General features: G+C 50.6%; 1 long non-coding RNA gene across 3 annotated transcripts in view; it reads right to left on the bottom strand.

Annotated features, from left to right (window-relative positions):
• The window catches only part of LOC309857237, a 30929-nt gene that overhangs the window by 16703 nt on the left and 439 nt on the right, over positions 1–13787 (bottom strand). For 2 of the 3 annotated variants that reach the window (XR_014307569.1, XR_014307570.1), the window contains exon 1: positions 1112–1221. This is a non-coding gene — a long non-coding RNA (uncharacterized lncRNA). Of the gene's footprint in view, positions 1–1111; positions 1222–13400; positions 13595–13787 lie in introns of those variants that run through there. The other variant, XR_014307568.1, reaches the window with a different exon arrangement.

The following is a 13787-nucleotide window of genomic DNA, read 5'->3' as shown; positions in this document are numbered from 1 at the left end:
GAGAAGTGGAGCGAGGGCTGTGGGGCAAGGGATATGGGGCGTAGGAGCACCAGGCCGCCAGGAACCTGTCCGCCAGGCCCCCCTCCCGCTCCCTTGGACGAAGAAGCAGGTGGCAGCGGGCAGCAGGGCCCCAGTCTCCCTCTCTGCCTAGCGCCCCTACCCCTCCCCAGCCCCTCAGTACCTGAGTCAGCGGGGCACCAATGCACTCCCCTGCGCCTTGCCTCGCCAGCCCAGAACCCCTGCCTTCCCGGGAGGCGCTACTTGCGCAGTGAGTTTGCTGGGCCCACAGAAGGCGGTGGGCGGGGCAGGCGCTGGCTGCGGCGGGTGGGGGGCTGCAAACAGCGGTGCAGGCCTCTCTGCAAACCCTGCGCCCTCACCCAGCCTCCTGTTCTGTCCTGTCCGGTGAGGGGGCTGGCTGCGCCCCCTGCTGGTTCCCGCTGCTCTTCTGCTGACTCCAGGACCCCAGTCCCCCGCCCAGTCCCGGCCTCCCTGCCGCTGCTTGAGCTCCAGGCTAGGCCCGCTGCTGCTCCTGGGCGGCCGAGCTGCGGCCCCGGTGCGGTGTGGCTGGCCCTTTTCTCTCCCCAGGGCACAGTGGAGCCGTGAGGGAAGGCCTGAGGGGATCTTCCGTCTGCTCAGTGCCAGTGGACACTCTCCAGGGGCCTCTCTACCTGGTGGGCTCCACCCATGGCCATCTTGGAACCCCTGGAATCCCCTTCAGAGACCAGGTGAAGCCCTCCTTGGGGAATCCAGGCTCCTGGGACCAAGGCGAGTTGATCTTGTGTACTGCTGTGTTTGTTCCCTGGCCTGGCATGGATTGACAGTTGCTGAATTGATCTATTCCGGGGTCATCAAGGGCAGAGGAAAGAGTTCAGGGCTGGGATCCCCAGGCCTGGGGTCCACACAGGCTTGGAGCCCTCTTGGCTGTCCCTGACAGAATGACCAAAGAGGAACCCTCAGAAACATGGATCTGCCTTGAACTGGCAGAGCATTCAGGGACAGGAAGGGGAATGTCTCCTTCGCAGAGTATCTGGAAGCCTGAAGTGGAAGATGGATTTGTCTGAGCCATGGTCATTAGTGTTGGGCCAAGGAACCCCTGGCTTGCTTCTCCTACCTGTATCCTAGGTCTAAAAGGGTGTCTGGGTGGCTCCCTCAGTGCAGCATCTGTCCAGGGTCCTGGGATCCAGCCCTGCATCTGGCTCCATGCTCAGTGCAGATCCTGCTTCTCTTTCATCCTCTCCCTCTACTTGTGCTGTCAAATAAAATTAAAAAAAAAAAAAAAGTTAAGAGGGGGGACAAAATGGCGCGGAAGTAGGAGGCGTCTTTTCAACTTGTACCCCAAAATGAGCTGATTACCTACCAATCATCCATGAACTCCAATCACCCATGAAATCAGCCTGAGATCAGAATTATACACGTCTGGATCTCTACAGGGGGAGAAGAAGCCAGTGGGCAGGTAAAGCGGAGTGGGAACTGTGAACTGATATCAGAAGATAAACAAAAGGGGGAGGGAGCTGCCAGAGGCAACCAGTTGGAAAGTAATACCCCAATACAAGCGAGAGTGCCCTGCGTCTGGGGACCAGCATTAACTCGGAGACTGGTTGAAAGCACTCCAAAAGAGCAAAGCATCTCTGGGGAAATTGTGGGAATCGGGGTGGCTAGGGACAGGGGCTTAAGTCCCTGGTCCCAGGACAGCCTCCCTTGGCACTGAGGCAGAGAGAGTGCGGCAGAGAAACCAGCTCTTGGTCCCTAAGCTGCCAGCGCAAGGAGAATGCATGGGGTCCGTTTCCTGTGAGGGGATGGGAGCCACACCAGGCGGCAGAATGCAAGAGTCCTGCTATAGAGCCTGAGATACTCCCCTGAGAGAGGTATAAAGGCCCAGCCGGTGCCCTTTGATACACGCCCTTGTTTCAGAGCCTGCACCAAACTCTCGCCCCAGAGAGGTGCGCGAAGGCCCAGCCTGGTGCTCTCGGACCTGTGCCCCATTCTCAGAGCCTGAGACCCACGCGCGAACCTCTGCCTTCCCTGAAATTGGTGCATGTAAGGTGGGCGCTCTTAGACCCAGAAAGACCGGGCACTCCCAGCCCGGGCCAGCGGGAAAATCTCAGCTGCTTGGAACCTCTCTAGCGGTCTAGAGGTGCCCAAAGCTGCTGCTGCCGTGCTTTTGGGTACAAGCAAAAGATCCTCCATCCCCAGGGACAGCGACTTGGAACCTGCTCTGCCAGTGGCCAAGGGGGAACTTATTTGGGCTCTGCAGCCAGACTGAGGCTTCTCTCTGAGAGGGAGATCAGGGTGCGGTTTGTTTTCCTCTAAAACTACAAAAAACAGGGGCACCTGGGTGGCTCAGTGGGTTAAAGCCTCTGCCAGGTCATGGTCTCAGGGTCCTGGGATCGAGCCTCACATCGGGCTCTCTGCTCAGCCAGGAGCCTGCTTCCTCCTCTCTCTCTCTCTGCCTGCCTCTCTGCCTCCTTGTGATCTCTCTGTCATATAAATAAAATATTAAAAAAAAAAAAACATCAAAAGCGGTCAAAGTGAGAAAAAAAAGTGAACAAACAAAAAACCGCCAGAGAACAAAAGCCTGAAAAAAAAAAAAAGTTTCCTCAGAGCCCACCCCCTTGAGGGGGGCGGTAGGACTTAAGTCAGGGAACATCATTGACTGAAAACCCACATGGCAGGCCCCTTCCCCAGAAAACAAACCAAGAAAGAAAAAAAAAAAAGAGAGAGAGAGAGAGAGAAAAAGTACTACAAGAGAACTACCACTACTACATAGGAAACTTTTATCTTTCATTCATTCCCACTATTCTGGTTCTTTTTTTTTATATATATAGGTAATTTTTTTAACCCCAGCAGGATGGTGGAAGGGGTACATGGCTGAGTGCCTCCCGGGTCTGACCCTGTGTGACGCCACCCGGTGCCTGCAGCTGCCCTCTGGAAGGTGTTGCTTTAGTGGCAGAGCCGGAGGGCACCAAGCGTGTGTCTGTCTCCAAAGTTCTGGGCACCACATCACAATGCCTTCCTGAGAAGCAGAATCAAGGACAGTTGCTGATCTTCATTCCTTCCTACCAAAGGTATCTCATACACCATCTTTGGAAGTTGGAGCCAGGGGGCGCCTGGGTGGCTCAGTTGGTTAAGTGTCTTTCTTCAGCTCAGGTCATGATCCCAGGCTCCTGGGATGGAGTCCCACACATTTGCCTCCCTGCTCAGCTCCCCTGAGCCTGCTTCCCCTTCTCCCTCTGCCATTCCCCCAACTTGTGCTTTCTGGCTCTCTGTGTGTCAAATAAGTGAATAAAATCTTTTTAAAAAGTTTGGGCCAGGGGGTGCCTGGGTGGCTCAGTGGGTTAAGCCGCTGCCTTCGGCTCAGGTCATGATCTCAGGGTCCTGGGATCGAGTCCCACATGGGGCTCTCTGCTCGGCAGGGAGCCTGCTTCCCTCTCTCTCTCTCTCTGACTGCCTCTCCATCTACTTGTGATTTTTCTCTGTCAAATAAATAAATAAAATCTTAAAAAAAAAAAAAAGTTGGGGCCAGGGATGCCTGGGTGGCTCAGTTGGTTAAGCCGCTGCCTTCGGCTTGGGTCATGATTCCAAGGTCCTGGGATCGAGTTCCACATCGGGCTCCTTGCTCGGTGGAAAGCCTGCTTCTCTCGCTGCCTCTGCCTGCCTCTCTGCCTGCTTGTGTGTACTCTCTCTATCTCTGGCAAATAAATAAAATCTTAAAAAAAAAAAGTGTGGGCCATACTCTTTAGCCATTCTACTTTCCCTGGGGTAATTTGCCACCTCCCTGAATTTACCTGCATCTTTCCCAAAATCTGCCTTCGTGACCATAATGAGTCTATAAATTTTCAATAGACAGTGTGAACTTACACTTGCTAATATTTGCATAACATGCACCTCTTTTGATCTCAAAGAAAAGCTTTGCACCACAATGGTCTCTAATCTCCAATTAGTTTCTGTTCTGGGATCCCACTGGAATTCTATGCGCCTGTCCCCTAAGATCCCATAAATTGTGGTCCAGTTTCCCAGCCAGCCAAGGAAAGCACATGGGAAATCTTGCTAAAGTATGAGTAAGAGCCAATGAAAGGGAACATATTTATCTGCCTCGAATGCTGGGACCTGAGGAAAGCAAGTTTCATTACAGACAAATCAGGAAGGAGGTGCAGATTGCTTTTTATGTCACTCTGGAGTGGAGGTCTGCTCACTCACAGAAGCTCAAAATCTTCACAAAGGACAATGCCCCCCACCCCCAAAGTCACCTGGGGATTCTCAGGAAAACTTTAATTGAAAGTATTACGGATTCTCCAACTTCCCAAAATGCAGGAGGAACATCTACAAGCAAGACTGTCACCACTTTTAGGCAATTACACTTATTTACCTTTTTTCTTCCTAGAAAATCATCCTCTCTCCCAATCCATGATCTTCTTTTTGTAACAGTTTCCTAAAGAAGGAAACAGGTGTCCTCCCATTCCAGTTCCATCCAAAATAATAAAATAAAAATCTTTAAAATTAAAAAAAAAATTGTGATTTGTTGAGACAGAGCACATATGCAGAGGGACAAGCAGACTCTCCCACTGAGCAGGAAGCCCGATTTGGGGCTCGATCCCAGGACCCTGAGACCATGACCTGAACCGAAGGCAGATGCTTAACCAACTGAGGCACCCAGGAAGCCCCAAAATAATTCAATTTTTAATCACTTTGCCATAGACACTTTTGGGTGGCTTTGAAACACCAGAATCTCATTGACTTATCAGTGTCCTCTTCACCATCTCAGAAAAGGACTGGGTGCCTCTCAGAGGCCTCTCTCCCCTCCTGACCCAGGTCCCAGCCAAAGGTCCTTCACATTAGAGTATGAGGAACTGAGCAGGATGGGGTGTGGAAGCACCCTGGGGTGGGGTGGGGGGCTCTGGGGCCCTCCCACTCCCAACTTCAAAGACAGCGACTGCTTTCCCCTGCCTCATATAGGTACCCTGGGTTTGCCCTCTTTAAGGTTCCTGGTTGCTGCAAAGGTCTGAAAATCTCCTAAGTAGCACAAAAGCCATCATGTGCATTTTGGCCACACGGGACAGAGGGAGTTTAAAGGAAGAAAGATAAAGCTCCCCAGAATGAGCCAGCAGCTCTGGGCTTCCCCGTACATCTTTCCTGACCTTCAGAACCCTGGGAAGGAGCCCCTTGGTGCAAAGTCACAGGGGGAGCCCACGCACAGCCCAGGCCTCCTGCCCCAGGTCCTCTCCAGCCATAAACTGACCCCCTAGCCCCTTCCAAACCATCTACAGCCTCAAACCACTGACGTGCGGTTCAGCACCCATCTCCAGAGCACAGGATGCACGTGGCTTCCCCGCACCCTTCCCTGGCCACTCCGAAAATCACCATGGGAATGTCGCAGCAAGGAGACAGGGAATCGATTTTTATCCTCTGGGTTGTCTTCCCTCGTAGCCCCTCAGGAGTCCCCACGCAGCAATGCCGCGTGGGCCCTACTGCTCTGAATCCACTTCCCCGGAGGAATCCGCTTTTCTTCAGCGTCTGTGTCTGCAAACCCGGCTCCTCTAACATCCCCCACCAAACGTACCAAGAACCAACGGGGGAAGTTCATTTCTGGCAGACAAGCCTTTAATCCCTGAGAGCTGTGGCTGATGCAGGAGCAGCTTTTCTCCAAATGGTGATTTCGATACGAGGTCGTTTTGCCTGCCGGCCCCCAACATCCCTGACGTGTGGCTCCCAGGGGCCTCCCCACGGCCAGGCCTGAGAGTGGAGCCCACCCTTGGGCTCATTTTCCACCGCGCTGAATCCAGGCAGCGGCCCTGTCTCACTACAAAGGGTGCTGAGTAATGAGGTGCCGCCACCAGGAAGAGAGGCAGCAGGTCAGACAGATCTGGAGAATGACACTGGCCTTCAAGGGCCCCTCACAAGGGAAATACCATTAAGTAGCAGATCTGAACAGATATACTGTGTTCCATATTCACGCCGTAAGGATGGGGTTTCCTCGAGCCCTAATCAAAGGAACTCTTTCACCCGAGATCACTTGACCAATCGGTGACTCAGTTTTCTTATACTAAAAATGAGGATAACAATACATCACAAGATTGTTTTGAGGAGCACACACGTTACAAAGTGTTTAGAGGCACCTGGGTGGCTCAGTGGGTAAGCATCTGACTTCAGCTTAGGTCATGATCTCATAGTCCTGGGAGAGGGCCGTGTCAGGCTCCTTGCTCAGCGAGGAGTCTGCATGTCCCTCTCCCTCCCTCTTCACTTCCTGCCCTCTCTCTCTCTCTCAAATATATAAATAAAATCTTTTAAAAAAACGAAGTTCTTAGAACACCATATGCACATATTACAGGACACACAAGCACTTGTTAAACAGATAAAAGGGTACAAGAGGCTGGCTTCCCTTCAGATTTCTAATAGACTCCAGTCTGGGGGTCTCTAGCTCTTAGGAAGTGGGGAGGCTGCAGAAGCCCAAGATTGTAGAGTTCCTCCGAGGCCAAGTTCAGTTTTCTATGCAGGACAGAAAACCTGTAAAACACATCCCAGACTTGCTTCGCTGCCTTCCTAGTAGGGAATCCGTTCCCTCAAGAGTGGTCCAACCTCTCTTCCACTATTTGGGATGTAGAAAACGTTTAGACATTTCTCCATTGGTGCTGGTTCCATCCTCATTTTTAACAATCTAGCTGTGTGTTCATCTGGTCTTCTGTTAGTTCCTTTATTCAACAAACATAGAGGACTCACCGTGTCCTAACTGTGACCAAGACATCCAGCATCTCATCCCACAAAGGAAACATATTAGCAAATGTGGCAGCAAAGAGGGATGGGGTAAGGCAGTGACATCTGAATCAAGACCAAACTAACAAGCAGAGCCTGCCATGAAGAACATTCCAGGTATGGGCCCCATAGGCATGAAGGCGGAAATGAATAGATTATGTGCAGACAGCAGGACAGGGGACTAAGGGGACACTGGAAAGGAAGGCTGCGGAGCAGCTGTCGGCATTGGAGGCCTTGCGAAGGACTCTGGAATTCCCTTTGGTTTCAGCCAGAAGCTACATGAAGGTTTAAGCGGGGAATCATCAGATTAGCCTATATTTGTAAAAGATCGCTCCTCTTCCACAGAAGAAATGGGGATGGGGTGGGGGTGTCCACGAGCCTAGAAGCTGGAAATGGAAGCAGATGAAGTTTCCAATATCCTGGCCAAGGAGTGAGTCTGTCGCAGTCAGAGTGTCAAGATTTGCAGTTCTAAACTTTTTAGTAAAGTGGCTTATTAAACACACAGCTAACTATTGCCCGGGGTTCCTACTTTTGTAATAAGTTTTTTCTGAAACTCAAAAAGGGGAGAGGGGCTCTCTGCACCACATGCCAGTCGGGGCGGAACATCATCGTCACATTACAGGGAGTTTTCAGAGCCTGTTATCCTTTTAGTACGACATCCCTCCCACCCCGAGACAACACCGTGCCTCTTTCCGCCAACAGAAGTTGAGTTTTTCCCTTTCCCTCTTCCTTCTTTCGAGGGCAGAGCTCAGGGCTTCTCCAGAGATTCCATCCTAAGTTCATAGATCTCACCGAGCCGACCACATTCCCCTCCCTGTGGGCGCCAGAAAACGCCGGAAACATCTGTATCTGCACCTGAACATGGGACCTTGGATCCCAGCTACAGTTACTTGTGCTGTGGTAACAAGGACATCATATCGCGTTTCAGGACATTTTCGTATATAAGGCCTCGGGTCGGGATGCTCAGGGTAGGAAAAGGGTGGGTTCGCCCCTGGGCAGAGTGGCATACCTTCTCTCTCCTCCTGGCCTTTGCCCGAGTTGGAGATGCCCTGTTCCTTCCTCTTCACCTGAGTAATAATTATCTCTGCTTCCAGAAGCAGCTCAGGGGGCCACCTCCATCTGAGGGGCCACCTCCTCCCCAACCCCGCTGGACCAGGTGACCCTCCCCAGAATTCCATATAAATCCCTGTTAACGTTGATCCCACTGCTTCCCAGAGGCTCTTTCTCCTTGTCTTTACTTTGTCTCTCCTGCTGGACCCCAGGAGACAGGTCTCACTCATCATTTTATCCCAGCAGGGTTCAGTATGTTGCTGAATTAACACATGGCATGTCCTGCACATCGCTGGCAGCTGGATGAACTGGAACACAGTGTGGCAGCATGTACTGAAGCAGGGGTTCTCAGAGCACCAGGGGATTCAGTTGGTGAAGCATCTGCCTTCGGCTCAGGTCATGATCCTAAGGTCCTGGGATCCAGGCCTGCACCGGGATCCCTACTCAACAGGGAGTTGGCTTCTCCCTCTCCCTCTGCTTATCCCCTCCCTCTCAAATAAATACATAAAATCTTTTCAAAAAATAAATTTAAAATAAATTTTTAAAAAATTAAGCAGTTGTTCTCAGCTGCAGGTGATTTGGCTCCCCAGGGGACATATGGCAATGCCTGGAGAAACATTTGGTTGATGTAATTGGAGGAAAGGGCGCCACTGGGCATTTGGTGGGGAGAGGCCAAATGGAGGTGGCCAACATCTGGCCATGCACAAGACAGGCCTCAGCAAAACATCACCCAGTCCACGAGGTCGACAGGGGAGACCCGCATCTAATCTAGGACCTGGAAAACCTTTTCCTAGGTTTACATGATCAAGGGAAATGTATCTGTCCATCAAAACCACAAGAATGTCTAAAGCAGCTTATCCTCGGAAGCCCCAAACTGGATGCCATGTAAAAGACCATTAACAGGAGAACGGATAACCGACTACAGTACCTACGTGATGGAAGACAACAGACGATAACGAAATTTAAGATGCCATATACGCGACAACAAGAAGGAATCCACAGATGTCCTGAGGAACCGAACCACCAGAGCAAGGTAACAGGCAAACTTGATCGCTGGTGATGGAAGAGAAGCAGGGGGCAGGGAGTGACTGACTGGGAAGGAGCAGGAGGGAACCTCTGGTGTGCTCAGAATGTTCCTGATCCTCATCTGGGTAGTAGTTACACACAGCGTGCCGCATGCTAGGACTCATGTGCTGTGTGTGTGTATTACACCTCAGCAAGCTTTACCAAAGGCAACGGTCCTCTAAGAGCCCCGGCGGGCAGGAATCACACACTGGAGCAGGTCCTCCGAGCATGACTTTCTAAGGATTTCGGTGCACAGCCGGCAGGAGCATTGTAGATATGTTTATGGAGACCTATTTCACCACAGACACCAAAAACCTTACAGTGGGTCCTTGATTCAATTCTACTTCAGTCATTTTCTGCTAAGGATTGTGCTACAGATGTGCACACAGACTTAGGTTTCAAGAATATTTATCACAGCAGAACAAATACAAGAGGGAGGCAGCAACAACACGGACCCAGAGGAAACTGTGTGATACCGCGGACTCATTAAAATCGACATTTAAAAATGTAAATGGAAAACGACTACAAGATATTAATTACAATTAAAGAGCAGGTCACCCAACAAGCTGACACCTAAGATATATGAAGAATATACTCAATATGATTAACTATGATTAGCTAAGGTCATGAGGGGTTATGGGATTTCTTAAAATTTTATCATTTTTCCCTAAAATGTACATATATTACTTATTAATAAGAAAAAATACACAATCACACTTCTTAAAAATAAAGGTGAGTTTTCAACTCTAAAACTGAGTACCAGGGGCGCCTGGGTGGTTCAGTGGGTTAAAGCCTCTGCCTTTGGCTCAGGTCATGATCTCAGGGTCCTGGGATCGAGCCCCGCATCGGGCTCTCTGCTCAGCAGGGAGTCTGCTTCCTCGTCCTTCTCTCTGCCTGCCTCTCTGCCTACTTGTGATCTCTGTCAAATAAAATAAATAAAATCTTTAAATAAATAAAATAAAACTGAGTACCAGACCCCACACAACTCCCAGATTCCCCATGGATTCAGAGCCCTGCTGCCTGCAGAAGCGCTCTATCGACGCTCATCACAGTGGCTGAGACAGATTAAATAAAGAGATAACATTGCAGATTTCCTGTCTCTTATCCGACTGTGCAGATTGGTTACACAAATCCAAATCCATACATGCATTAGATCTCACTGAACTGCGTACGCCCTGAGAAAAAGACCCTGTAAAGCAATTCCCTGTAAAAATACGAAAGTATTTCTGACAGCAAAAGTTTTCAGATGCTGTAAAGAAAAAAAAAAACTAAAAAGGCACGACCTTCCCTGATTAATCAAGTCTCCCTCGAGAGAAGGCTACCACTTCCCCAGGTAATCTCATCGCCTCAGACGAAACCATGTTTCTCTGTGAAGTGGAGGTGATCGCGGCTCTCTCGGAGTACTCGCAAAGGTTTGGCGTGATTATGAAACGGAACACTATGACCGGGGCCCGCTGGTTGTGGTCACTGTCATGCCCACAGCCTGAACACCACCTCCAGGAAGCTCCCTTCTCTGAATTCTGTGTGGTAGGGGCACGTGGCTGACTATTAGGGAGCACTGCATAAGGCATACCCTGTCGCTTGCCCAGACGCCCAGCTCCTCCCGGAGCCACCGAATGCCATACAGAGCTAAAGCTGGGAGCAGTGGCTCACCGTGGACACCAATGACGAGGGCCCAGGTACCTCAGCTCACAAACCCATTACAAGCATATACATTTAACTCTAGCTCTAAGATGTTTCTCCTCTTACTTCTCAGTCAAAAAAGACTTTTAGCCGAGTAAACCAACAACAAACCCTAAGATAAAACATTTAACTGTGTTAATTTCCTAAGGCCTATGGTCGTCTTCAGCTTCTCAAGGTCACACCTCCCTGCTGAATGATTACCGAGGGTTGCTGACATGGTACACAGAAAAAAAAAAAAAACTCTTAGGATGTCCAGCCTCTAAGAGAAAAAGCAAACAGCTCAGAATGCAGCCAGCCACGGCAAAGGAACCAACGACAAAGCCAAACACAGAGGGGCCCCTGAGCATCTGGGAATCTGCCTGTTCCTTTGCCTCCTCAGAGGAAACGAGTCACAAGACTGCTCAGAATGGGAAATGAGAAGGGCAGAAGCCCAGAAACCAGCGCGTCCTGAATTTCATGCTGCTTCCAAGGAGTGAGCCCGCCTGCTGTGCTGCTGTGTCAGTTATTTACACAGTGGGCAGGTGAGGCTGACAGCTTGAAGGGGTTATTTTAGAGGGAGAGCTGTAAGTCTGATCAGGAGAAGGTTCTGGACCCTGGGGTCCCAGCACACATCTCCAGCTTCCAAGCTGACCCTCCCTTCAGACAGGGTTTAAGAGGCAGCAGGGCAAGCATGGTCTTTGTATTTAAATCACCTCAAGGGGGCCCATATCTCCAGGCACAACCAGAAGCCAGGGAGGAGAGGGAAGGGGGAGAGAGAGAGGGTACCTCCACTCCTATCTGCTGGCTGCACTTCTGGAGCGCCTGATCCAGGAAGCTAAATGTGTGGACAGAACAGAAGGAAGAATCTGGGAAGACTGGAAGACTAGAAGAGCTGTTCGTGGACTAGTCTCAACCTGAACCACAGAAACACCTCTGCCTCCCTGCCCTCCTCCCCTCGGCTGGGCACCAGGTGCCTCCCTACTGCACTCCAGATGCAGATCCAAGCTCAGGGGTGCCCAGTGCCGATGCCTCTCTCCGGTGCAGGGACTCTAGGGCATCAGCGGGACTCCTAGACAGCACCTGTGATCTCTAATTTAAAACCAAAACCAAAATCCCCAACCAGCCCAATCCAGCACAAGCAATACATATTTATGTGTAAGACACCTATGCACACATACACATTCACTTTTCTACACACACACACACACACACACACACACACACACACGCTTTTGCAGCAGAAGGCAGGCATGAAACCTGTTCCCTAAGTCCTTTGCTTTCCTCATCTGCTTCTAGCAGCAACAGCCATTTCTGCTACAGATTTTCCTATTCGAGGGTTGATCACAGATCCAAATGCCACCATCCTGTTTGCCACCCTTTCCTACCCCACCGGCCCGCTGACGTCTGTCAGTGAACCAGGGAACAAAGATGGAAGACAGGCCCAAGCTGCCTTCCTAAAGTGGGGTTATATTTGACACTTTAATAAACCTCAGAGCCTGAGCCTCTCTGCTCTCAGACTGGCCAGGGTGCAGCTCTCACTCTTACCAAACCCATCCATCTCTCCTCCCCCCACCGCGGGGCACAAGGGTTTTCTCTGCCCGGCATCTATTTCCAGGCCCCATAAATCATATCCCATTGTTCCAGGCCATCTGAACTCATGCTTAATAAACCATCCACCTCACCCTTCCGCCACCACCCCGAATTTCCCACAGGGAAAGACTGTTTCAAGAAGAAAAGGAAATTCTTCATTAGGGCTGGATTTTAAAAGCAAGCTTCCACAAAAATCCAGAAAACAAAATTGGGTATAAATACCATCCAATAACCACTAAATGTCTTTGGTTAAAGCACCTGCCTGCCTGTGATTCTCAGGTCCAGATGTGAGCTCAGTGCACATCCAAAGGAAGCAGAATTTGAACCTGATGCTAAATGACAAATGATCCTGAACTTCATGACCATTTAAGTGCCACAGTGGCTAGACTAAATTGCTCTGATGCAGAATTTCTCCCAAGTATAGGTTACTGAGAAACATAATATTGCTTGAAAATGTATTTAGGTGCGCTCATCCTTCTCAGACCAACACTCATGGGCTCTTAGTCATAACCAGGCTTAAGCTAACACGATTCCCCTATTTTCCCCAGAGAGGGAGGGAAACAAGAGGACATGTCTCTCATGTTCCAAGATCAAAAACTGGATCACAGCACTCACAGCATCAAGTCTGCCAAACCAGAGCTCTGGGTATGTACAATTCTTAAAGAGCTAATTGAATGGAAAACAGCCATCTGGGGCTGGAAACCCTTATGACATTCTGGGAAATGTATGGGCTTTAAAAGGATTATGCAGGGTGATGTGACTTTCAAAATTCCCAAACTCTGAACTGAAGCCTAAATGAGAATATGTTAAATTCACCCATTCCAAAACACAGCACAGTTGACTCGGACCCTAGAGCCCAGCTGTAGCTCAGGGTGTCCACACTGCAGCCTGTCTGTGGGAGGTCTGCAGACCACTCCCTGCTGAGAGAGTCCAGCCAACCCAATCAGCCTACCAGCAGGCTGTGGCACAAGGTCCAGATCCTAGCCCAGGCACCAGCCAGGGTTCCCTTTGGCCTGCCCTCTTATGGTTGAACAACAATCAAGGAGAGCCACAGGGAGAGCGGCATTGGGTCCAGTATGGCCACTCCCTGGTCCTCCACAACACTGGTTGCACACTCTTCAACACAAGAAAATGGTGTGCAGAAACAAGGGCCTGCCACAGTAGGCTGTCGAGCAAGGAACAGAAAGCATCAGGGGACAGGTGGGACTGCTGGCTGGTCTCCACCTCTCCCAGAGGGCAGAGGCCGCAGAGCTTCTGCAGGCTAAGCAGAGACGTGTCAGAATTACCTTCCCAAAAAGTAGGCAGTAAAGGAGGATTTCAAGCAGCCACAACCACCAGCAGGCCTGCGACCTCCAGATATCAGGGGCTTGACCATGACCGTGTGGGTAAGCAGAACACACAAGTGCCTTCTGGAGCGAGAGAAGACAGCTTAACGCTGATAACTGGTCCTCTCACTCTTCTCTGCTCTCAGCAAGTGATCCTGAAAGGGATGGACAAAGTTGGTCAGATTCACTGGAGAAAACACGAGCCAGTGAAGACGTCCCGGCTCGCACTAGGCCTCCCTCCAAAGGCTGGCTGCCCCACCCCTGGCACCTGGGTAACCCTGCTCTGGGGCCATCCACACAAAACGATTTACGTACCCCCCACCCGCAACAAACACACACAGACACAGA

This window comes from Mustela nivalis (assembly GCF_964662115.1).
Source record: "Mustela nivalis genome assembly, contig: HAP1_SCAFFOLD_521, whole genome shotgun sequence".
NCBI classification, from domain to species: Eukaryota; Metazoa; Chordata; class Mammalia; order Carnivora; family Mustelidae; genus Mustela; species Mustela nivalis.
Note: the sequence above shows the minus strand (reverse complement) of the source record. Positions and strands in the feature narration are given on the sequence as shown.